A 14,112-nucleotide genomic window follows, 5' to 3' on the forward strand; every position below is an offset into this window, starting at 1 on the left:
TTTGAGATGGAGTCTCACTCACTTTGTCCCCAGGCTGTAGTGCTGTGCGTGATCTCAGCTCACCGCAACCTCCGCCTCCCAGGCTCAAACGATTCTCCTGCCTCAGCCTCCCAAGTAGCTGGGATTGCAGGTGTCCACCGGGCATGCAACACTACACCCAGCTAATTTTTTGTATTTTTAGTAGAGACAGTGTTTTACCATGTTGGCCAGGCTGTTCTTGAACTCCTGACCTCAAGTGATCCTCCCACCTCAGCCTTCCAAAGTGCTGGGATTACAGGCGTGAGCTACTGAACCTGGCCTCTAATGTGGGTTTGAAACCTGAATTACTAATGCTACCTGTATGGATCAGAACATCTAAAGTAGGTAATGTATTTTGAAGTGCAACCTGGTTGATGGCGTCCCCAGATGACTACCGCCAGAGGAAAACATCCATCTCTGGAGGAACTCGACTCTAATCCAGGCCTCAAAGAATTTCCATAGGTAAAGTTCCCAGAAATAAGAACTCAAAGACAAAAATATTATAAACATACAAGGAAGACTGGGCGTGGTGACTCATGCCTGTAATTCCACTACTTTGGAAGACCAAGGCAGGTGGATCATGAATTCTGGAGTTCGAGACCAGCCTGACCAACATGGTGAAACGCTGTCTCTACTAAAAATACAAAAAATTAGCTGGGCATGGTATCATGCACCTGTAATCCCAGCTACTCAGGAGGCTGAGGCAGGAGAATCACTTGAACCTGGGAGGCGGAGGTTGAATGAAGTTAGCCGAGATGGTGCCACTGCGCTCCGACCTGAACAACAGAGCGAGACTCTGTCTCAAAAATAAATAAAAATAGGCCGGGCGCGGTGGCTCAAGCCTGTAATCCCAGCACTTTGGGAGGCCGAGGCGGGTGGATCACGAGGTCAAGAGATCGAGACCATCCTGGTCAACATGGTGAAACCCCGTCTCTACTAAAAATACAAAAAAATTAGCTGGGCATGGTGGTGCGTGCCTGTAATCCCAGCTACTCAGGAGGCTGAGGCAGGAGAATTGCCTGAACCCAGGAGGCAGAGGTTGCGGTGAGCCGAGATCGTGCCATTGCACTCCAGCCTGGGTAACAAGAGTGAAACTCCGTCTCAAAATAAATAAATAAATAAATAAATAAATAAATAAATAAATATAAAAATGCAATGAGTTAAATTGATTAGACACAACTGATATGAGAGTTAATGAACTAGAAAATAGATCTGAATAAATTATCCAGAGTGCATTAATAATGTAATATTGGGAGTAAAAAAAGAAAGAAAAAAAATCAGAGTGCAGTTCAATGAGTCAAAGACAGAGAAAATATAAAACAAAAGTTAAGCGGCATAGAGGATGGAGGAGATAAGAGCTACAACTGGAAAGAAGCAGTATTTGAAGAAATAATAGCTGATATTTTTCCAGTGGGTTGCAAAACACTGGAATATGCCAATCCAGGAAGCCCAAAAATTCAATGCAGATTAAATAATAAACAGAATACTCACCTAGACCTACTGTTCTAAAATAGAACACTCAAGAAAAAGAAAAATTTGTAAAAGCAGTCAGAAAGAAAAGACAATTCATTTCATAGGAAAAGAAATTAGACTGATAGCTGATTTGTTGATATCAGCAGTGATGCCCAAATACAGTAATATAGTATTTTAATGTGCTCAGGGAGGAGAGAAAATTGATATTCTAGAATTCTATTCTCAGCACAGTTATCTTGCAAAATGAGGTGAAGTAAAAGTATTTATTTATTTATTTAGAGACAGGGTCTCACTCTGTTCTGTTGCCCAGGCTGGCATTCATGGCATGATCATAGCAATTCTCCCACCCTTGCCTGCCCAGCTGTTTTTTTTTTTTTTTTTTTTTTTTTTTTTTTGGTAGAGATGGAGTCTTACTTTGTTGCCCAGGCTGGTCTTAGGTTCAGCAATCCTCCTGCCTTGTAAAAACAATTTTAGATAAACAACTTAGAGAATTTACCACCAATATTCCTTCATTAAAGGAAATTCGGCTGGGTACGGGTTCATAACTGTAATCCCAGCACTTTGGGAGGCTGAGGTGGGTGGATCTCCTGAACCCAGGAGTTCAAGACAAGCCTGGGCAATATAGTGAGACTCCATTTCTACAAAAATTAGGAAAAAATTACCCAGGTATGATGTAGCCTGTAATGACAGCTACTCAGGAAGTTGAGGTTGGGAGGATCACTTGAGCCCAGCAGGTGAAGGCTGCAGTGAGCTGTGACTGTACCACTGTAATCTAGCCTGGGCAACACAGCAAGACCCTGTCTTAAAATAAATAAATAAAAAGGTTTAAAATGCAAGAAAACATGGGGAGCAAATAAATCATAAAATATGTGGCTAAGTCTAAATAAACATAGACTGTTAAACAATGATAATTATGTTAATATATGAGGCAAAAACGCTGGTCTGAACTACAATATTGGACAATAACATGTAAGGCAAAGATGGTTGTTTGGGAAGAGAGCAGACACATTGATTAACTTTGTTAAATATGTATGTTAAAATTTTAAGGATTATTACTAAAAAATTAGAACTGGAATGGATAGCCTCAAACCAGTAGAAAAAAAATAAATAGAATTTTAAAAAATGAACTCAAAGGCAGGAAAAGAGGAAAAAGAAGCAATAAAAAGTAAAGGCTGGGTGCGTGGCTCATGCCTATAATTCCAGCATTTCGGGAGGCTGAAGTGGGACGATCACTTGAGCCCAGGAGCTTGAGACCAGCCTGGGCAACATAGCAACACCTTGTCTCTACCAAAAATAATTTTTAAAAAATTAGCTGGGTGTGGTGGCTTACATCTGTAGTCCCAGCTACTGGGGAGGTTGAGGTGGGAGGAGCATTTGAACCTGGGAGATTGAGGCAGTAGTAAAATGCGACTGCATCACTGCACTCCAGCCTCCATGACAGCGCCAGACACTATCTCTACAAAAATACAAAAAAGCCCCAAAAAACAAAAAAAGGCACTAGTCAAACAGACTACACTTACAGAAATTAAAATAAATGAAGTAAGAGCAGAAATTAAAAACACAATAAAGAGGAGCAACAGAGCCAAACAGGGTTGTTTCTTTAAAAAGACTAGTAAAATTTAAAAATATACATATATATTATATAGCTGGGTGTGGTGGCTCACGCCTGTAATCCCAGCTACTCAGGAGGCTGAGGCAGGAGGATTGCTTGAACCCAGGAAGCAGAGAACGCAGTGAGCTAAGATCATGCCATTGCACTCCAGCCTGGGCAAAAAAAAAAAAAAAAAAGATGGAAATCTCCCTAGAAACCCCGTAAGTACTGAATGAGGTCCAGGAGCTGCAGAGATGTGTGCCTTGTTTCCAGGGAGGTTAGAGAGAAGGCCCTGCCCACAGGGTGCCTGAGAAGCCAGGAAGCAGCAGCTGAAGGAGGCTCTAGGTGAATGGGCAGAGGGCTGCCTTGCCCAGCTCTTTGTATCTAGCTTGCTGCTGGTTTGAAGAAGGGGGCTGATGTCAGCTGAGGGTTCCAGTGTCTAAGGTGGAAGGAGGGGCGTCTAACGGCTGAGAGAGCCAGTTGGCCAGAAGAATACCAGAAGTTCTCGTCCCCCGGCCTGGGTGTCACAGAGGATACCATGGAAAGCACCAGCAGCTGCCGCATGACAAAGACTGGAGGGCAAGCATCCCCAGGGAAGGCAAGTTAGATAAAGTTTGTAGAATAAGGATAAACATTCATTTATTTAATATTTCTCGAACACCTGCCGTATGTGAGGCACTCTTATCAGTAAGCTGATCGCCTAAGGTTGAATTACTTTTTTTCCCCCGAAAGATTGCAAATATCTAAGTAGAAAAGATACAAATGTTAAAAAAAATAATAATGATAAAATAAGCAAAACACAGAATTGCTGTGGCATAGGTGGTACGGCCCAAAGTTGGGGGGTATGGGCCCTGACCTCACGCTGCCTGTTCAAACCTGGGCTCTGCAGCTCCTTAGCTTTGCGGCTTTTCTGTGCTTCAGGTTCTCCATCTGCAATGCGGGCTGACATGAGCACCTCTGGCAGGGCTCTGGTGAGGATTTAATTAATGAGACAAGATGTGTAAAGTGTGGTGCCTGATCTACAATAAGGCCTTTTTCCTTCCAAGAGTTTGTCTGCCCGGCTCCACAGTGGTTTCACACACCCGCTTCCCACCTGGCTCCTCTCAAATTACTTTCTCCTCCTCATCTGTTTACTGCTGGGACCCAGGCTGACAGGAGGCACTGGAGTAATTTAAATCCCTCAGAGCTGTCAAAATTACTATCCAGGCTTCACGAGTTATTATGCACTAGCAGGTGCCTTTTAAAGAAGGATGTCTGTGAACACCAAAGGATGACTCTGGGGGGAGCCGTTCAGACATAAAGGGAAAGAACCCCTCAGATACACTCATCCTCTCACTGTGGTGGCTTTAAAAACATATCTACACATTCTTTGACATTCCTTCCCACAAAACCTGGAATCTAACTCGCCTCCTCTTGTGTATGATCTGGACTTAGTGACTGGCTTCTAATGAGTTGCTGAAATGATGCTTACATGACTTCCAAGTCTGGATCATAAAAGTGACGTACCTGATGCCTGGTTCTGGTTCTCCCCTCACCTGACACACAGACATGCACCTCTGGAAGCCTGAGCCACCAGGGAAGGAGCCTGGCATCTCTGAACCCACCCTACGGAATAGACCATGTGGAGAACCCACCTAGAAACAGATGCCCGAGAAGCCTCCAGCTCAAATCTTCCCAGCCCAGCAATCAGACCGGTGAGAGGGCAAAGCTCCAGATGATTCCCATCCCCAGCCTCTGAGCTGTCGCAGCCAACACTGAATGCAGTAGAAATGTGCCTTGTCTCCACAACCCTGCCCAGACTGCACTCGTGTGCAAAGTCAACATGAATGTTATCTTTTTTTAGACAGGATCTCACAATGTTGCTCAGGCTGATCTGAAACTCCTGGGCTCAAGCAATCCTCCTGCCTCTGCTTTCCAAAGCACTGGGATTATAGGCATGAGCTACCATGCCCGGCCTATCATCCTTTTAAGCCACTACATTTTGAGGTGATTTGTTAAACTGCCATAGTAATTGGAAGACCAAACCTGTAAGGGCTGGCTTCACAGGTATGCGACCTGTGCGTCACAAGTCCCCTGCTCTCAGAGGGACCCTGTGCTTAGCCTAACATTCTGTTGTCGCCATCTTGAAACTCTCCATCATTTTTGCACCAAGCCCTGCAAATTATCAACCCGGTCCTGAGCCCTACCCCTGAATTACAATCACTCTCCTCCTCATGACCCTATGCACGCTTCATATACATAACTCTTCACTATGTTTAATGGACAGAAAACAGAGCTTTGAAACCAGCCAGACCTAGTTTCAAACCCATGCTCCACCACTGACTGTCCCTGTGACGTTGGGTAAATTAATTATTCTCACTAAACTTCCGTTATCTTATCTGCATACTAAAGATAATATTTACCTCAAGGGTTACAGTGAATATTAAGTGGGCAACGAATCACTTCTTGCACAAACTAATATAGAAGCCTTTTCGTGTTATCCTTGTCTCTAGTATCTTCTCCACTTAAAGAACCCTCCATACCCACATCAAATAAATCTTCCTTTGCTAGAATTCTACTGCTCTAGAACCTTTAATGGTTCCCTATTTCTATTAGCATCCAGAATCTTCACCTGGCCATTCAAGGCCTTCTACAATCAGTTATCAAATTACTGTTGACTCATCTTCCAGTGCTGCATTATGATAGTGATAGCACTCTGCTTCAAAGGAAAGGGTTATTGAAGTCTCCTAAAATGCTTTCTGCTGTCATTTTTCAGTGCTTTTGCCCAACCTGTTCCATCCTCAATCTGGAATGTCCTGAGCCCTCCTGACAACCTTCACATTCGGTTGTAGTCCACCTCAAAAATGCAAGTAATTAAGCTGAGTACAATGGCTCATGCCTGTAATCCCAGCACTTTGCAAGGCCAAGGCAAAAGGATTGCTTGAAGTCAGGAGTTCGACATTAGCCTGGGTAGCAGAATGAGACTTCATCTCTACCAAAAAAAAAAAATTGTTTTTTAATTAGACAGTATGGTGTCTCATATCTATGATCCCAGCTACTTGGGAGGCTGATGCAAGAGGATCACTGGAGCCCAGGCGTTCAAGGCTGCAGTGAGCTATAATTACACCACTGCACTCCAGCCTGCATGACAGCAAGATGCCATCAAAAAAAAAAAAAAAGAAAGAAAAGAAAAGAAAAGAAAGAAAGAAAGAAAAGAAAAGAAAAAGAAAAAAGGCCAGGCACAGTGGCTTACGCCTGTAATCCCAGCACTTTAGGAGGCCAAGGTGGATGGATCACCTGAGGTCAGGTGTTCAAGATCAGCCTGGCAAACATGGTGAAAACCATCTCTATTAAAATACAAAAAATATAGCCAGACACAGTGGTACACGCCTGTAATCCCAGCTATGTGGGAGGCTGAGACATGAGAACTGCTTGAACCCAGGAGGTGGAGGTTGCAGTGAGCCAAGACTGTGTCACTGCACTCCAACCTGGGTGACAGAGCAAGACTCTGTCTCAGAAAAAGAGAAAGAGAAAAAAAGTAAATGATGTGGACTTTCGGTATATTCTTTTTTTTTTTTTTTTTTTTTTTTTTTTTCTGGAGATAGAATCTTACTCTGCTGCCCAGGCTGGAGTGCAGTGGTGCAATCTTGGCTCACCATAACCTCCACCTCCTGAGTTCAAGTGATTTTCCTGCCTCAGCCTCCTGAGTAGCTGGGATTACAGGCATGCGCCACCATGCCCTGCTAATTTTTTTTATTTTTAGTAGAGATGGGGTTTTGCTACGTTGGCCAGGCTGAGCTCCTGAGCTCAAGTGATCTGCCCACCTCAGCCTCCCAAAGTGCTGGGATTACAGGCCTGAGCCACTGTGCTCAGCCAATATTCTCCTAAATAATGCTTGCAACTGTGACATTTTAGTACAAGTAACCCACCTCAATTGTTTAAGGAAAGGCTAAGGCACCTCATGTAATGTGTAATGAGGTTAATGTTATGTGTTCACACTTGGATATTTCTAAGCATTAACAAAAGCTTTTATAAGTGAGAGAAATAAAACAGTTATTGAACAACTGCCAGTCAAATAAAAATGTCCCTAACCATTTTCTATAACTATAGTGTGCATGAACGTAATTACCCTAATAAACACATGAAAGCCACCATAACTGTTAACAGTTGCCATGTAATTTAATAAAGTTATGTACCACACGCACACACTCACACATTCACAGTGATCCTCCGGCCCCACTGTTCTTCAAGCCTTTGCACCAGTGCACAGGAGGAGAGCACGCCCTGAAGGGTAGACCTCTGATCAAATCCTGCCTCTGACACTGCTCACTGTGGGACCTAGGCAGCTGTCTTAACCTCTCTGAGCCCTGGGATCTGCATTTTAGAAACAAAGATAACAGTATCCGTCTCTTAAAGGTTTGCGGAGGCTGCAATGAGAAAACCTAGAGTAGGCGGCTGGCACCAAGCAGGTGCTGCTTGGGTATTTCAGAGCCTCTGTGCTGTGGCAGAGGCCTTGCAGGATTATCTTGGGTAACTTCCCATCCAGTGCAAAAATTTATTCCACAGCAACCCTGTCAAATGGCCTCTGCTTGAATCACTCCAGGACAGGAAATCTAGTACCTCACAGGCCGGCACTTCCATCTCCTGTGGAGTCTAACTGTCGGGAAGTTAAAATTTTGAGTGGAACCCTCTCCCTTACTTTATCCCTCTGGCGCCCCTGTGCCTCCCAGCACCCATCCCCCAAGAAAGGAGCCAGTGGCTACAGGGCTACAGGAGCCCATACCCAGGAGCTGCCCGCCCCCCCCCCAACCTCCACTTCCAGGGAGATGACAGCCTCAGGCCCTCCCCAGCGCTCCGTTTCTTCCCCGTTGGATACTGGGGAGGCTCCCACCAGCTGTCCCTCCTCCAGGGCTGCTGGAACCGGTATGCGGGGCTGGGGGAAGCGCCTGGGGAACTGTGAAGCCCCCACGTTACACCAAGGGGCCTCAGATTCGCTCTCCAGTCCCTTCCTCCACCTACCCTCAGGGGACCCAAGGACGAGGGCCACCGCTCCCGCCACGTCTGAGCCGCAGGGGATGCAGAGGGGCTGCGCTCTCAGGATCTGCACCAGAGGCGGGAGGCCACCTCCCTCGCGCAGCTCCGGGTGGCTGGCGGTGATGGGTTCGGGTCAACGGCCGGCCGGGGCGGGGTCCCACCCACCTGCTGCGGCGAGGCGCGGCGCTGAGGGTCCAGCTCGGAGGGCGCTCCCGGCTTCTGCGCCACCCGCGCCTCGCCTCCAGCCGCCGGCCTCCCCCGGGCCGCTCCACGTGGCCGCTCCACGTCGCCCTTCCAGCTGGAGCCGCCGCCCCGGCCGGGCAGAGTCCGGAGCCAGTGCCAGCCGCCGCCCCGCCCGCCCGCCGGACTTGGCCTTCCGCAGCTCCACCAGCGCCCTCCCCGCGCCCGCGGCGGGAGGGGCTGTGCGCGCGCGCGCGTGTGCGTGTGAGTGCGCGTGTGTGCGAGTGCGTGAGTGCGCCTGTGGGCGTGTGCGAGTCCGTGTGTGCGCGTGAGTGCGCTCGTGTGCTTGTGCGTGGGTGCGCTTGTGTGAGTGCGTGTGCGCGAGTGCGCATGTTCACACGCGTGTGACATTGTGAGCGTGTGAGCGTGTATGAGCGTGCATGTGTGTGTGGATGTGTGCGTGTGCCTGTGTGCACACATGGGGTGTGTGTGAGATAGATGGTGAGGCTGAGTGTGTGCATGTGTTCATCACAAACAGGTACACCTATAGAGACAGACTGAGAGACAGCGAGGCCAGTGTGCATGAGAAGTATGTTTAACTGTGATCATGCTTTGGTTGCCAGTTTCTCTGCCTGAGGAACCCAGATGTATGTGACAAAATAGAATCTAACTTACTATTAGCATGTGTGGTTGTGGCTGGTGTGTGTGTGGCTGTGTGTATGAGGAATTTGTGACATGGTAGGGGGTATTTTGAGTGACTGTGCATAGGTGTGACAGTGTGGGCTTCAGGGTATGGCCAATGTGTGGCAGGGGTGTAGCAGTGCAGAGTATTTGAGGCATATGTACTGTGGTGTCAGGGTGAACTCTTCCTGAGTTGTTTGTGACACTCCATCACGGAATCCGTCACCGAGACAAGCCCACTCTCATCCTGTCCTCCTCCCAGTGGTGAACACCACTAGTCACTGCCTCTTTACATCATGGATTCCGCTGGTTTGAGCAAGACCTCTCCTACTTCTCTGGTCATTCCATAAAGGTCTCCGTTTTCTTCAGTGTCAGAGTTCCTCAGGGGCCTCTCCTCACTCTCCATCTGCTCCTGTGCTCTTCTGCTCACTTAGCTGCCATCACTATCTGTCCTGCATTGACTCAATGTCCTTCACAAAGTTATATGTTGAAGTCCTAACTTCCAATACGTCAGACTGTGACCTTATTTGGAAATAGGGTTATTGCAGATGTGATTCATGAAGATGAGGTCATACTGGAGTAGGGTGGCCCCTAATCAATACGACTGGTGTTCATATCAAAAGAGGAAATGTGGACACACACAGGTAGGAAAAACATTGCTGTGGCCTGAATATCCCCCCAAATTCATGTGCTGAAACTTAGTCCCCATTATGGTCATATTAAGAGGAGGAAGCGGGCACAGTGGCTCACATCTGTAATCCCAGCACTTTGGGAGGCTGAAGTGAGAGGATCTCTTGAAGCCAGGAGTTTGCAATCAGTCTGGGCAACATAGTAAGACCATATCTCTACAAAAAATAAATAAATAAAAATCAGTCAGGCATGGTGGTGCATGCCTGTAGTCCCAGCTATTTGGGAGGCCAAGGCAGGCAGTTCCCTTGAGTCCAGGAATTTGAGGTTACAGTGAGCTGTGATCCCAAAACTGCACTCCAACCTTGGTGACAGAGAGATATCCTGCCTCTGAAAAAAAAAAAAAAAGAAGTAGGGCCTTTTGTGACATGATTAAGTCATGAGGGCTCTTCCCTCATGAATGATTAACGGCCTTATAAAAGAGGTTTCTGAGAGTGTTCACCCCTCTTGCTCTCTTGACTTTCTGTTCCTTCCGTCAGGTGAGGAAACCCAGATGCATCATCTCTGAGGCACAGACCTTCACAGACACCGAACCTGCCAGTGCCTGGATCTTGGACCTCCCAGTCTCTAGAACTGAAAGGAATAAATTTCTGTTCTTTATAAATTATCCAGCCTGTGGTATTTTGTCATAGCAGCATAAACACACTAAGATGTTTGTGAAGATGAAGATGGAGATCAGGGTGATGCTTCCACCAGGCAGGGAGAGCCAAAGATTTCCAGCGGAACACCAGAAGCCAGGGGAGAGGCATGGAATGGATCATTCCTCACGGCCCCCAGAACGAACCCACCCTGCTGATATTCCGATCTTGACTTCTAGTCTCCAGAAGTGTGGGACAATAAGTCTCTGTTGTTTAAGGCAGTGGTCCCATAATTCAAGAAGGAGATGTACAAAAGAAGAAAAAAAAGACAGTAGTCCCCAACCTTTTTGGCACCAGGGACAAGTTTCAGAGAAGACAATTTTTTTTTTTTTTTTTTTTATGAGATGGAGTCTCACTCTGTCACCCTGGCTGGAGTGCAGTGGTACCATCTCAGCTCACTGCAACCTCTGGCTCCCAGGTTCAAGTGATTCTGCTGCCTCAGTCTCCTGAGTAGCTGGGATTACAGGTGTGTGCCACCAGGTCCAGCTAATTTTGTTTTTGTTTTTGTTTTTGTTTTGTTTTGTTTTGTTTTTTAGTAGGGACAAGTTTCCACCATGCTGACCAGGCTGGTCTCAAACTCCTGACCTCAGGTGATCCACCTGCACCGGCCTCTCAAAGTGCTGGAATTACAGGTGTGAGCCATAGTGCCTGGCCTCAGAGAAGACAGTCTTTCCACAGATCGGAAGGATTGGGGGTTGGGGGAATGATTTGGGGGTGAAACTTCTACCTCAGGTCATCAGGCATTCAATTATCATAAGAAGCTCACAACCTAGATCCTTCTCCTGTGCAGTTCACAATAGGGTTTGTGCTCCTATGAGAATCTAATTCCACCACTGATCTGCAGCAGTAACGCTCATTCACCCTGCTCACCTCCTGCTGTGCCACCTGGTTCCTAACAGGTCATGAGCCAGTACCAGTTTGCAGGCCAAGGGGTTGGAGACCCCTGGTTTAAGACACCCAGTTTGTAGTGCTTTCTTACAGCAAAGCTGCCAACTAACACACCATCTAAATGCCGATGACTACCAAATCTCCAGCTCCAGTCTCTAAGCCCCAGGCCATTTCGGACATTGAATATCCTACTAATTTGTGCCTGAGTCTTAATTTATAAAGGTGGCTGAGTGAGGCCATGAAGAGGTCAGTGCCATTGAAAGAAAACCTTGGCCGGGCGCGGTGGCTCAAGCCTGTAATCCCAGCACTTTGGGAGGCCGAGGCGGGTGGATCACGAGGTCAAGAGATCGAGACCATCCTGGTCAACATGGTGAAATCCCGTCTCTACTTAAAAATACAAAAAATCAGCTGGGCATGGTGGCGTGTGCCTGTATCCCAGCTACTCAGGAGGCTGAGGCAGGAGAATTGCCTGAACCCAGGAGACGGAGGTTGCGGTGAGCCGAGATCGCGCCATTGCACTCCAGCCTGGGTAACGAGAGCGAAACTCCGTCTCAAAAAAAAAAAAAGAAAGAAAGAAAGAAAGAAAACCTTAATGTTATTCACAGTTCCTCCAGAAACAAGAGGCACGGTCACGCGCCGGGCGCGGTGGCTCAAGCCTGTAATCCCAGCACTTTGGGAGGCTGAGGCGGGTGGATCACGAGGTCAAGAGATCGAGACCATCCTGGTCAACATGGTGAAACCCCGTCTCTACTAAAGGTGCAAAAAATTAGCTGGGCATGGTGGCGCGTGCCTGTAATCCCAGCTACTCCGGAGGCTGAGGCAGGAGAATTGCCTGAACCCAGGAGGCGGAGGTTGCGGTGAGCCGAGATCGCGCCATTGCACTCCAGCCTGGGTAACAAGAGCGAAACTCCGTCTCAAAAAAAAAAAAAAAAAAAAAAAAAAAAAAAGAGGCACGGTCACAAGGGGAATTGCTAGTGTCACTCAGGAGGCGGAAAGGAGGGAGGGGAAGGTACAGGCCTTTATTGGGGTTTGCACAGGCAAGACAGGAGAAGCAGTTTGGGACTGGCTAGTATGAATAATTCCAGAGCACTCTGGGGCCCAAGAACTGGTCCTAGTTACCTGATCCTGAGTTGATTTAGGGCAGGGGAGATACTGGCTTGGAGTGTGAAAGTTGGAGAAAGGAAGTGGCTCAGAGTATGAGCTCTGGATCGCAGGGGAGATGTAAACAACTTTGGCCATTAGGCTGGACCTGTGATTTATGGATGCCAAATAGACAAATACAGAACCTAAGAAAACAGTTAAAACACCGACCAGCACCCCAACCTCCACATGCTTGTGTCTAAATGCATCATCTTCCTCTTCAAACCTTCCTCTCCTCTGTTTCCCTATCCCAAGGACAGACTCTTTATATCTGTGCAATCAGAAACCTGGGGTCATCCATGTTCCTCCTTCTCCCCCTACCTCCAACCTACTACCAGGTCCTATCAATTCTGCCTCCGATCTTGAAGATGTTCGCTCCTCTCCTGGGTATCCTCCATTCCAGGCAGCATCTTTTGAGCCTGGGGTTCTGTTAGCAGTCTCCCAATGGCTATCTGCTCCTACTTTCCTCCTCCCATCTATTCTCTGAGCAACTGAATGATTCTCCTAAAACAGGCGTCCCCAAACTACGGCCCGCGGGCCGCATGCGGCCCCCTGAGGCCATTTATCCGGCCCCCTGCAGCACTTCAGGAAGGGGCACCTCTTTCATTGGTGGTCAGTGAGACGAACACAGTATGTGGCGGCCCTCCAACGGTCTGAGGGACAGTGAACTGGCCCCCTGTGTAAAAAGTTTGGGGATACCTGTTCTAAAACATAACTCATGTCACCCTTCCCTTCTTAAAACCCTTGGATGGCTTTCCTCTGGCCTAGGATAAACTGCGGATGCTCACAAGCTGGTCCTTGGCCACCCACATGCTCTAACCACACCACATTTCTGTCCAGACATCCTTCACCTGCAGGCTTCTGCCTATGCTGTCCCCTCTGCTATAACACCCTCCTGTGAATTCCAGGCACCCCCGCAGTGCTCCCACGGCACCAGTACTTCCCTTGCGTGGACCTCATTAAGCCCTGATGACTTGTGGACCTCCTAGAAGCTTTACGGCGTATTGATACCTAGGGTCCTCTCCAGACCAACTGTATCAGGGGTAGGGGCTGGGCACTGGTAGTTTTAAAAATCCCAGATGATTCTGATCTGCATTCAAAGTTGAAAGCCACTACTCTAGTAGACAACCTGTATTCCAATGAAGTTAGGGACAGTAACATGGGAAGTCTGTATGGAGTGCCTGGTACACAGCGGGTGGTGAGCAAATTATTTACCGTCTGAGGACTGTGTGGCAGGAACTGTATGATATGCAGAGTGACACTGCAGGAAGCTGCATGTGTGTGCAATGCCACCACTGAGCAACTGAAAGCCGTGTGACAGTGTGGGGTGTCAGGCGGACAGTGACGTCCTGCAGGTGAGGGTCACTGTGAATGGCTGTAGTCAGAGCAGAATGTCACCGCGGAGTGGCTGTGTCCTGTGTGTGAGACTGTGAGTGCGTGAGGGACTCTGGCCAGGCTGCTGGACTCGGGGAGCCCCCAGGGAAGAAACTGAGGGCGCTGGAGATGCCCCGCACCAAGATGGCAGCTGGGGGAGTCCGCGTGTCTCGGGCTGCACCGCCAGGAACCGCAGAGGGGAAGCAGGAGGTGGGGGAGGCCGGGAGGCCACCGAAGGCCACTTGGGTCAGATCCGCGCGAGGCACCAGGCGCAGCCGCCCAGCCGCGCGACTTCCTAGCGCCGCCTCTCACCGCCCAGCCGCGGGCACCGGCAGAGGGCGGGGCCGGCAGCACGAACGGCCGGCCGGCAGTGGGGACTGGACCTGCACAGGCCGCCTATGGTGGGCGGGCCCGTGAGTCACAGCCGGC

General features: G+C 48.3%; 1 protein-coding gene across 2 annotated transcripts in view; it reads right to left on the bottom strand.

Moving 5' to 3' along the window:
• CGREF1 (cell growth regulator with EF-hand domain 1) overlaps window positions 1-8,638 on the bottom strand; it is a 16,451-nt gene extending 7,813 nt beyond the window's left edge. Inside the window, exon 1 of one of the 2 annotated variants that reach the window (XM_039462656.2) lies at window positions 8,261-8,638. The gene's annotated coding sequence lies outside the window, so the exon portion shown is untranslated. The other variant, XM_039462659.2, reaches the window with a different exon arrangement.
• Between the last annotated feature and the right edge of the window lie 5,474 nt (window positions 8,639-14,112).

This window comes from Saimiri boliviensis, chromosome 1, assembly GCF_048565385.1.
Source record: "Saimiri boliviensis isolate mSaiBol1 chromosome 1, mSaiBol1.pri, whole genome shotgun sequence".
Lineage (NCBI taxonomy): Eukaryota > Metazoa > Chordata > Mammalia > Primates > Cebidae > Saimiri > Saimiri boliviensis.